Source organism: Cupressus sempervirens, chromosome 7, assembly GCF_028749045.1.
Source record: "Cupressus sempervirens isolate cs-2001-9-10 chromosome 7, ASM2874904v1, whole genome shotgun sequence".
Lineage (NCBI taxonomy): Eukaryota > Viridiplantae > Streptophyta > Pinopsida > Cupressales > Cupressaceae > Cupressus > Cupressus sempervirens.
The window spans coordinates 927154201-927166647 of NC_143124.1; the positions used below are offsets into that span (position 1 = coordinate 927154201).

Genomic DNA, 12447 nt, shown 5'->3' on the forward strand with positions numbered 1-12447 from the left:
TTTGAAATTTTTTGCGTTTGTTTCAAAATTGGCAAAATGGAATTAGCATATTGGACTTCCAATTTTGCCGCAAAACTAGGTTTTCCAACTTCCTACTAGCAAGTAGGAATTGAAAATCAAAACCAGGTTATGTTTTTAAGGAGTTTAAAAACAATAGATTGGACTACTTTTAAAAATTTGCCTTCAACTCCAAGCTTACTCATAAAAATGTGTCTTCACACTCATCTTCCGAGTGAAATAAACGGTTCAAGTAAAATTCCAAAAATCGAAATGAAGATTTGCAAAACCTTAATTTGGCTAAACCAAAGTTTGTAGAAATCCTGGTTTTTAAAATTCTAGGAACCACAGACCCTTATTAAGGAGACTGAACACTTAATCTCTATTAGCTTTAATACTGTTGGTAGTATATCGTGGAAGTTAGTTGCCGAGGGTTTATGTTTCCTTTGTTCAAGGTACTAATCTTTTTGCACACGGCGTCTCTCTCTCTCTCTGTGAGAATTTTGTCAATTTTTGTTTACATTGTTTAAAAGATTCGTAAATCCGACCTGTGTTGTCGTTATTACATTTATAGCGATGTCCTTAATTTTCTGCCAAAAAAACGCTCGAAGGTTGTCAATGCAATTATTTTCTTATAGAACGTTTAAAAAGTCTCATTGGATATTACTGCAACTGGTCCTAAATTGTCTTTTATAATGGGTCGATGCCACGAATATGGTTTGGGCTTAGCAATAGCACAAAACCAATTTCTGCTTGTACGAGGAGAAACCCTCATTTCTGTTTTGGGTGATCGTTATCATGTCTGCAAATTGATAGTCTATTTTGGCTTTGTTTTTAAATGCAAAAGCCAGTTATAGGACTGCGATTTATTTTAGTAGTTTGCCACAGGTTAGAGGTGGTGTAAAGCTTTTGTTTAAAGTCTGTATGTACTTTCGTTTTGGTCTTTCTGTCAATTCTAAATCAGGTTTATTTTGTGAGAATATATATATATATATATATATATGCTTTCCACTAACCTGCCATAACAGTGCTTCACACTACCGCAATCTATCACCAACGATCACATGCTGATTAACACCAAATCTGACTCACAAATCAAAGGACATCATATACATTCTGATAAGATGATCATTACACTACCTATCCCATCAAAATCTATCAGCCCATTTTAACAAAATGCTGATAGCTATTAACAGACTCAAAAACCCGTCCTTCACCATCATTTTCAAAACACAAACATAAACTCACTACACAAAAACCAGACTTAGTTGCCTCTTTTCTTCTCACACTTGTCTGCCATGGTGTGCTCAAAAAGCTGCCCTTGTCCGTGGCCTCCTTGGAACCACCTCTGGGATAAATCTGACAGCAGCATTGACTTCAAAGCTATGTTCCACGGAGTTTCCGGGACGGGGACGTTTTAGGGGACGGGGACGTGTTTCCGGTACGGGTACGGGTCGAAGCCAAAATTTAGGGGACGGGACATCAGGGGACGGCGATTAAAAACATAGTGGATTTTTTTTAATATAGAGACAAAATTCAAATATGTATATCATAACATTGATAAACCATTCACCATAGACATTTTAGAAGATAAATACATGGAATATTATCAAATGGCAAATACTAAGCGCTTCCATTATAACAATATCACATACATATATAGCAAAAATTAAAATGCCTGAAGGCTTCAAGTATCATGCTGAAATCAGAATGAAATAAAGAAAAGTCCAACTAAAATAGTTAGTAAATAGTAAATACCGAACGCAGTCTTGCCTCACTAAACACAATCTTTGCTCATTGCTGCTACTGCTCTTATGTTTTCTTCCTTCCTCTTAGCAAGTATGTTAAATCGAAAAATGAGTAGAAGAGTTAGTGTTTTAATGGACCAAATATGGGTTGCATATTGTTATTGTGTCTTTAAGATGACTAGGGGCCACACGAACAACAAAAATTAGGAAAAAATATTTTTTTGGGGATGCTTTGCCTTTACCAGATTGACTGGAAAAAAGGGGACGGCCAGCAGTTTCGGGGACGGATAGGGGACGGCAAAACTGTCCCCGATACTGCTGGCCGTCCCCAAGTTTCCTGCCCAAAAAAATTGGCCGTTTCGGGGACGTTTCTGAATTTTTCAAAAAAGGGACGTCACAGGGTACGGCCAAAATCCGTACCCGCGTCCCCGTTTCGTACCCGGTACGGGTACTAGGGTACAGAGGCAGGGGACGCGTCCCCGTGGAGCATAGCTTCAAAGTCATGGCACCTATCAAGATCTGCAATTTATATTCCTCTTTGTCTAATTTGCCCATCCATCTAACTAAAGAAATGATCCCAAATTCTCATGTTTCATCTGTTAAAGATTGTAGCTGCGATAGAGATCTTTATCTCTCGAAAACTGGACATTATTACCATTATTGTCATCTTCAGCTGAAAAGGTCACTTAAGTTTAATTTGTAATATTAAATGTAAATGACATGTGTCATTCACATGCATTGAGGCATGAATATCCGAAGTTATAATTAATTATAGGAGTTATGGGAATCTTAAGAGACCTTCGGTTATAATGTGAAGAGTCTCTCCTAAAGTTATATATGTTGCATCAAGCGATAGGCATTGTACACTTGAACATTTCATTATCAATAAAGATATATTTGTGTTGTGTGGTTGGGTTTTTTCCCTTCATTCTTGAAGGGTTTTCCCAGGATAATTCTGGTGTTTATTGGTTTGGTTTTGGCTCCTTCTTACTGCTACTTATCACCATTGATTTCTTGGCTTTAGATTGAACATGATATCAGAGCCTAGTTTGATTTTATTAATGAAGCCTATTTGTGGTGCCATCAACTTTTGCATAAATATTATTATATTTTATTTATTCCTATTGTGTCATGCTTGGCAAATGGTTCTGTGTCTTCCATCTAACACTCTTGGGTGTAGGTGTGTAAATGATGCCCAGTTTGATTAAGTGAATTTTATTTTTGTTATTTTTCATTTCTAAGTAATGCCTCGCTATGACTTCTTAAGTATTTTGTCTTATGCAGTTTCCTCTTTGATTTGGTGTGTTTGCAATATCTTGTATTTCTTTAGATTTTTGTGTATTTAAGTGTTTTATTATTTTTGCCGTGTTGGATATAGTTTTCTTTGGCATAAGTCGAGATTTGTATTATTAGAAAGCCATCTATAAATGCTTTCATAAGTATATTTTAGTGATGCCGTCACTTGTATTCAAATTTGTTTTTGATTGTGTTTTATTCATTGCTTTTCCTCTCCGCAGTTCAAGCATTACATATATTGGGGTAACTTTTGCTCGTTTCTTATTGTCCTTAATATCTTTTGATTGCATGGGTCTTAGTTTTAGATTATCTGAGAGTTTTCGTTTCGAGGCATGCATATCTCGATAACTACAAAGATTCACTTTTCTTTGTATCTTTCGTAATAGTTTTTCATGTCTTTTGTATGGTGTTTCTTCGATATATTTCCTCCCATAAATTTGAGGCGTTATGCGAGTCTTTTCTTTGCATAATTAAAAGTCCTTGGGCCCATTACTTAATAGATATACTGATTGCATATGTGTGTAATGTCTTATGTGTGTAACATCGTGGAGTGAGGGAGTTGGATAAAATTCAAGGGTGATCGAGTTTTGTGTGACGCGTCTTTGTGATCGACTTAACAGTAATAAGGGAGTAAGTCTTTGAAATTAAAGCACTGAGGATTATCGGGAACATGCTTATTCATATTTGTGTCTACAAGTATCGTTCATGCCAAGATAGGGGACGTTGATGGTTTTTCCTTGCTGGTTGTATCATAAAAATGGCTAATACTCTACACTCTGCACTTGTGTGTTCAAATATGAAAGAATCTTGTCACGTTGTGTTTACATGGGCATATCTTGTAATTAATGTCTCCTAATCACTTCTTCTACACAATTTTATCATTCTGTGAATTACCTGCCACCGGAAGACTCTATGACAGATCACACATTATTGTTGTTGCCATGATGTATTATTTTTCAGTTACGACTGTCTGAGGTGCATATACATTGGTTCGAATAGAGTACATGGTCTGTTGGTTTTATCGGGCAGTCATGTTCTTGGAATATATTCTCTGGGTAATTCTATTGAGCACTCATTTCTGTCATATGATCACAAGCCGAAGCTTGAATTTGATGACAATGATAGTATGTTTTATCTCTGACACTCATAAGGACATTCTCTTGCTTCTCCGATAGGAGTTGTTGTTTTGGATTGCACTAAGAGTGGAATATGTGGAAATCCCAAGGATTGGTGATATAAGTATTTTTGTTGTTGTTTGATTTAGCATTACTTATGATAAGTTAATTTTATTTATCTTTCTTGGTTACAAGATACATCGAGATTTAGAGGGAGATTTTAACTTCAGAGGGAGGCTTCTTGATTAAGAGGGAGTATTTATGGAATCCCTACCTTTAGTAAACATGCTACTAATGCTTGTAGTTTTGAGAATCGTGTTGGAAAAGAGTTTGAATTGTGCGTTTATGCATATGAAATTCTCTTATTTTGGAAACAAGCTAGATATGTTAAATTTGAGACTTAAATGGCACTAAGTCTTATGTTTTTTTGTTCTTGTGTGAATGAGATTGTAAGATCAATTATGATAACTCTTTCACTATGCAATAGTGAACATCATGTTGAGAGAGTCCATGATGTCATCACATTGTGGGAGTTTGATGTCGTGTTGAGAGATTCCGTGATTAATGGCTTAGTTGTGGGTCTTACAAATCTTTCATGTTGAGTGATTCCATGATTATTAACAATGAGTATTTGTTACAAGTTTTCATGTTGAGTGATTCCATGATTATTAACAATGAGTATTTGTTATTGGTTGACATGTTGAGTGATTCCATGATTATTAACAATGAGTATTTGTTACAAGTTGTCATGTTGAGTGATTCCATGATTATTAACAATGAGTATTTGTTACAAGTTGTCATGATGAGTGATTCCATGATTATTAATGAGTAATTATTACAGGTTTTCATGTTGAGTGATTCCATGAATTTTATAAGATCTATGTAATGAGATTTAATTATTGACATTTTGGTTGCAGTCTTGTGTGATTGTTCAACTAAAGATCTCTCTCTAGCTAAGAGGGAGTGTTAAAGATTATAGCTGCGATAGAGATCTTTATCTCTCGAAAACTGGACGTTATTACCTTTATTGTCATCTTCAGCTGAAAAGGTCACTTAAGTTTAATTTGTAATATTAAATGTAAATGACATGTGTCATTCACATGCATTGAGGCATGAATATCCGAAGTTATAATTAATTATAGGAGTTATGGGAATCTCAAGAGACCTTCGGTTATAATGTGAAGAGTCTCTCCTAAAGTTATATATGTCACATCAAGCGATAGGCATTGTACACTTGAACATTTCATTATCAATAAAGATATATTTGTGTTGTGTGGCTAGGTTTTTTCCCTTCATTCTCAAAGGGTTTTCCTATGATAATTCTGGTGTTTATTGGTTTGGTTTTGGCTCCTTCTTACTGCAGCTTATCACCATTGATTTCTTGGCTTTAGATTTAACATCATCTTCATCAGCTATTCCCTCTGAAATATCAGCTCCCACCCCTGAAACGACCCATTCCAAGACCAAGTCAAGGCCTAGATGCAAGTCTTCCTCAACAAAGAGTTTGGCACCCATTTCTCTGTTTCTGTGTCCTCTCCAAGCTCCAAACTTCACACAATCACCATTGAGATCACATCAAAATTCATCCTCCAACTAAGTTTATTATCCTGAAAGTTTGGACCCAATACTGATTCCACCTTTTTCTCTATTTTGATCTTCAAAAGACCATGGATTCTTTCCTTATTTGCTGGCCCTGGAAAGCCCTTTTGCTGCTTCTTGTTTGTCATTGTAAAGTTGGCTTCCGTTGCTGCTTCAAACCTTCACAAAACTCTCCCAATCGTAACCTGCACTTAAAAATAAATCCCACTATTTTATCGCCTTTCCACAAACAGCTGCCTTTTTAAAGAAACTTCCAACTGCTTGCACATGTGAAATGAATGCCGATAAGACATTCCCCATTTATGTTTTCTGCCAGCTGTCATGTCAAATTTGGGAAGTTTCAAATTACACTTCCCATTCATTTTTTGTTATTGCATAAAAGGGCCCAGAATCGATTTGGACATTACTCGTTGCATGCTTCACCTACTCAATTGTGTGAAAATAATTATTATTCCTCACCTTTGCTAAACCAATATCTCATTAAAAGAGCGGATCACATCGAAACACAGACTTCACACACTGTCATCATTGTGCCGTGTTTTCAAGGTCTTTAATGATGAAATCAAGTTGCCCATACAAATAATTATTGTCACATTCTGAGGTCTTCCAATTTAAATTTCGACTCCTCATTAAATGATACAGCCCATTTGGATAGTTTGTCTGCCTCAATGTTCCCCTCTTAAAATGTGGCTTATTTTAATATCTTCGAAAGAATTGAGCACATCTAGGATGACATCAATATAATAAGGTCGTAGATGCCAAGCTTCCGTAATCCTTTTCACTATTGCTTGAACCACAATCAATGAATCACCTTCGAGATGTATGTTTTTAAAACCCATTTGCCTCCTAATCTTAACAGCAAGCGTGGCTGCCTTTGCTTCCGCTACATTTTTTTTCCTGATGTTAACTTTTGAGCATCAATTGCCAAAGTCTCGCCCCTACAATCCTGAATTATAACCCCTGCCTCTGAAACTCCCGGATTGGATTTAGCTGCCCCGTCAAAATTGATCTTGACCCAGTCCTCACTCGGCTTTTGCCATCTTACCTCTTCCCTTCTCAAGTGAGTTGCACTATCCTACTTTATTTGTTCTACACTTTTAATTCTGATTCCTGGCCAATTGGATTGAATTCTTTGATCCCATAATGTGTGAGGCACCCCTTTGTCAAGATGGGCCATGGAAGCACTAATGACCTCCTCAATTGAATTGTTAATGCGATAATTAATCCTTTCCACCGATTCTTCTTTACCAGTGAATATTCTTAGGTTGCATTCCTTCCGAATCTCCCAAACTAGAATAGAAGGGCTCACAGTCCATACACTAGACAACAATGATTTCTTTAGCTTGCAGGGCCAATTCACTAACACCTCCTTTAATGAGTTTTGTAGTGGGCTCTGCTGCCCAAGTTTACTTAAGAGCACTTCCCAACACTCCCTTGTCACCTTACAATTTTATAAAAGATCATCAACATTCTCCTCAGCCTCTTCACATAATACACACCTAGTTAGCCCTTGGTACCCAAATCTTTTCCTTCTCTCTCGAGTTAGAATTCTGCCTTTAGCAACTAACCAAGCAAAAGGACCCAGCTTTGGGCAAGCAATCCTATCCCCAAAAGAGCTTAAAGGGCCAATCATCTATCTCTTCTCTCCCGTCTAAGATCTGATATCCTACTTTCACCGAGTACTTTGCACTTTTGGCAGTACACTACACAAGCTTATCCTCTTTGTTGGTGAGGACAGTAGGTCTATACCTCAAAATGGAGTTCATCACCTCCATGGATTTCCAGCCCCATTCCTGTGCTCCTACTCCATGTTTCATTTCCACATAATCACATACTTTATCTCCCCACACCTGTAGAAAGAAGTTTCGCAGATCATGAAGATCAACATTATCTTTGAGGGCCAAGAGACTATTCCAAGAGTCCTTCCAGAAATTAGCCTTAGATCCATTACCAACCTGCCAAGAAATATGGTTTGTGATTCCAAACAGCTGAACCCTTTGGTGGGTTTCTAATAGTCATGATTCTACTATCCACAACGTCTTCCAAATACTTCGCCTTCACCACTTTAACCCAAAGTAGATTCGGGTTTGAGTAGATGAACTTTACTGGCTAAATTCATCATTTGCCAATCTCTGATCCCAGCAACCTCACAATTTTTTGCCATGTAAATCTCCTTCCATTCAAGTAGAGGCCACTTGCATATTAATTACTATCAATTAAAATTATCACTGCTTTTAGCATATGTATAGGCTTGACAATATCGTTGTTCTTTAAGACTAATCTTTTGATCTCTGTCTTCCATTGCTGCTGTTAGATTTATCTTTGTTTATGAATAAGGGCTCTTCTGAATCAAATTGTTGCCTTCATTAATGAACTCGCAGCCTCCAACCACATTTATATTGCTGCATATAAATCATTGCTTGTTTTATTCCTGCATTTTATCTTCTATCTGTTCACATCCATGGCATTGTAAACATTCACGGCTGTGCTTGTATATATTTTTCCTCTTGATCCTCAGGTTGGTAGGATCAAGACTCTAATACCACTTTAATGTACCCCATCCAGTCCTATCAGATTTGTGTCTGATTTCCAATTTCAAGAGACTTATTTCCATTTAAAACCTATGCTTCATTCTTTAGTTTATCCCAAAAGAACTAATGTAGTAATAATGTTCTTATTGATAAGGTTTATAGCACTTGTAATGCAAATGGAGATTAACTTCAATGCTTAGGCAGTAAGGTTGAAAAGCTGAAATCTAATGTATTATAATCTTAGTTGCTGATTCGGAATATGAATCCGATTTGGAAATCAGATCCGTGGATTTGTGGAAAAAAAACATTCGTATTATGATTCGTAAGGATTCGTGTGTGTAGATATATAAAAATATTTTTATATATACATTAAATATACAAAAAAAAAGAGATACACAATTCTAAAACTAAATCATTTCATAGTATGAATCTATGAATCGAAGTCACTATGATTAAAAAGAAAATAAAAATAAAATTATTTTTTATTCTCTTTTTTACTTGACTAGTCTTGGCACGAATATGGACTTGGATCAAATCCGAATCTGGATCCGGCCTCCAAGGTATGAAATCTGGTAACTAGGATTATAATTGTTGATGTTGTAGCTTCAATCAGATTGAATTGATCTAGGGATAATCCCTCTATGTTTATTGGTTAAACATTATTGCGTTTGATTAATCGTCAATTAGACATCTACTTCTATATATATATATATATATATATATATATATATATATTCTAATGGCAATTAACTTTAGTCAACATTGATTAACATAGAGACATGTCTCTTCTACTCTTATATATACATTCAGATCTGCACTTGGAAAACATATACTGAACAGGGAGTGCTAATACATTTGCAGCGATCCTCATAAATCAACCTGGTATCAGAGCCTAGTTGCAAATGTAAGAAGGTGATAAAGGAGAGTTAGACAACCAGCAGTTAAATTATCGATGAACAATGTGCATATGAGTCAAAATCTCTCCACAGGGGTTAATATGGAAATGGTGCGATTAAAAGACTGAAATTATTAGTCACATGAAATGTGTCCCATCCTGGTGGACATAAGACATAAGAAGGTTAGTTAAATCATTATGATTTGGCCATACTTGCTGGAGTGGTGAATCGACAAGTGATACAGTGAACACAGCCTGTCGAACTACCAGGGCTTAATCTTTAATGAAAGATGTTGGAACTTCATGGCAGTTTGATAGTTGCAGTTCTTGGTAGCAAACCTGTAGATATTTTTGATATTAATTGACACCTCTCTCTGACAAGTCTGATACTATGCTATCCCGGTCCAAGTCAGAAATTTGAAGAAAATGACAGAGTTGGGATAAGTGCCAACTCAACATTCGATGACAATACTAATCTCATAGTTTGTCGTTATTTGTTGTTAAAAAACAGTTACAACCGATTGTTTCTCCACTGTGTTTAATTACACATCTACCCATGAATAATAAATATAAGTGGAAACAAAACATGCTAGCCACGGGGATGTAAGGAAAAGCAAAGAAATAAATAAGAAAGGTGGAGCATTCAATAAAGACATTCTTATTTCCTTATAACAGCAATTAAGAATTCTTAGCATTGATTTATAAAAGCGAACAAAGGATTTTGAAGAAATTAAAAATAGAGGGAGTAAACATATTAAAATGAATAACTTAAAGTAAAGTAGAGTGAATATATTAAGAGGAGTGAATCTACTAAGGAGAGTTGTGTGGATCAAGCAAAAGGTAAGGAATGTCTCTCTCCCAACTAGTGGAGATTTATTCTTCTCCCAGCATTTTCTGATTTGATGCATATGAACCTTCATTGGAGCAACTTTGTACATATAAGTATTTATCATCCTTAAGTATTTCATTTATCTACTTACTGTAGTCTCTCTCTTATTTGTATTTCTATATGTACTAGAAGAGCTATTTATGTTGATCTTTTCCTTTCTCTCTAGGGATGTTCTTGCAGGGAAAGGAAAATTGATATCAGATTCAGAGGGAGTCTGACACTTCCATTAGATGACCAGAAGATTGATATTCAGAGAGAGTCTGAAAGTCTTTGTGTGACTACATGATTTTAATGGGCTTACCCCCTGTGTACATCATGAGAAAGTGACGATTTCCATGATTACCACTTGTATCTGTAGAAGTTATTGAAAGGTGAAAATCTTTCTATAACTTAATCTTCTATTATGATGGACATCTTATGATTTCCAAGCAGATGGACATCTTATGATTTCCAAGCAAATCATGATAGATTATAACTTGCATGGTGGATTAAGTTCCTTAAACAAACCATGGCCTTCTATTGTGATGGACATCTTATGATGTTTAAGCAAATCATGATAGATGATAACTTGTGTGGTGGATTAAGTTCCTTAAATAGACCATGAATATTTCTATTATTATTGAGGATACATTAACTATGGTCAATTTTTTTGAGTACTTGGTGAATATCATGTGACTTGATATTCTGAGGCCGTTACTCTTGATATCATGAGATGATATCTAAATTGTGAGTATCTTCTAATCAAAGATATTCTTAATCATGCCAACTTGATATTACATTGAGGTAATATCTAACCATGTGTTTATCCTCCCTAGCTAAGATTGAGTGTTGATGTTGTAGCTTCAGTCGGATTGAATTGATCTAGTGACAATCCCTCCAGGGTAATTGGTTAAACATTATTGCATTTGATTAATTGTCAATTAGACATCTATATGTGTGTGTGTGTGCGCGTGTGTTTATGGTGTTGATATTTTCTAATGGCAGTTAACTTAAATAACCAAATATTGATTAACATAGAGACATGTCTCTTCTACTCCTCTATATATACATTCAGATCTGCACTTGGAAAACGCATACCGAGCAGGCAGCGCTAATACATTTGTAGTGATCCTCATAAAGCAACAATAGTATTTGCGATGGTAAGACATCTTGTTCAATACGAACATATTTTGTGGAACTGGCATTGATATATGTATCAATCAATGTGTAAGAATAAAAGAATTGACACATGTATATCATCAAATACAAAACTATATTGATCGTGCAATATACGTATGCCATTCTTGATATCCTAGTTGATGTGGGTGTGATATGAATGACTCTGATCTGAAACCTATATTCTGGTTTGTGCGAATATTACTTTATAAATAATATTAATATAATATATATTATATTACTATTTTATATTGTAATTATTATTATATTTTATTATTATTATCTATTATTTATTTCCATATATTTAATTATTTAATTCTTTTTTAACACAACTTGCAAATGCACCTGTAAATGACAGCAGTTCTATAATTCCTTAAAATAGTTTATTTTATTATATTTTACACACTGGCAAGGTGTAGATGTGCATGTTCAGATTTTTAAATGATATGGCTGAAAGATTTGCTCAAAATGGTTATTTGGTTTGTATTGCTAAATCAGAGCAACATGCATAAGATCTATTTTATGTTTAATCTAATCCTAGTGTAAAAGATTATAGGATCTCTGATAAAGAAATACTGATACCTTCCTTTAATCTTCTAGTTAGTAATTTCAGTATACTGATATAGAATCATCAGTATAATATATATGCTACTAAATCTGATTTAGATTACAGTTCTATAACAATGAAGATCTTGAATATATATACTTGTGATTCTAAGTACAATATATATTATTTACTGACAAACTGAACTGTATATGTATCAACTGTATTATACTCAGAAAATTGTTTGTGTCGCTGATGGTGAATAATGCATTGCCGTGTGTGATGCAGTGCAAGGCAGGAGTATCCCCAAAAGAGATGTCCTAGCCCCCAGCAATAAAACCACATAGCGGAAACACAACAACAAGAAACAATAATGCAAGATCTGATACCAACTCACAATAATTTGTTCATAAACATAACTGATTACATGCAATATGCCCGGCTGTAAGGCCTTCCGGGTTTGGGCCAAATACAAATAGCAATTACAAAATCAGTTCTGCATGATCCAACAAGGTCCAACTTACAATCAATCCAGCTGTCCAGAGACACAACTGGATAAGAACACCAAGAAGAATCCACACTTGTACCCTCAGGTCCACCAAGAGATCCTCTAGTTCCTAAGCTGTAGCTCTAGCTCTTCAAATTCGCATCTATCCTTCATTCCCTCCCAACTCAATA

The 12447-nt window shown here is 35.4% G+C and overlaps 1 protein-coding gene across 3 annotated transcripts in view; it reads left to right on the forward strand.

The window, feature by feature from the left end:
- Positions 1-306: 306 nt before the first annotated feature.
- Positions 307-12447, forward strand: part of LOC149550595 (dual specificity protein phosphatase-like protein) — a 35341-nt gene continuing 23200 nt past the window's right edge. Inside the window, exon 1 of one of the 3 annotated variants that reach the window (XM_089793584.1) lies at positions 307-452. The gene's annotated coding sequence lies outside the window, so the exon portion shown is untranslated. The other 2 variants (XM_089793586.1, XM_089793585.1) reach the window with 2 other exon arrangements.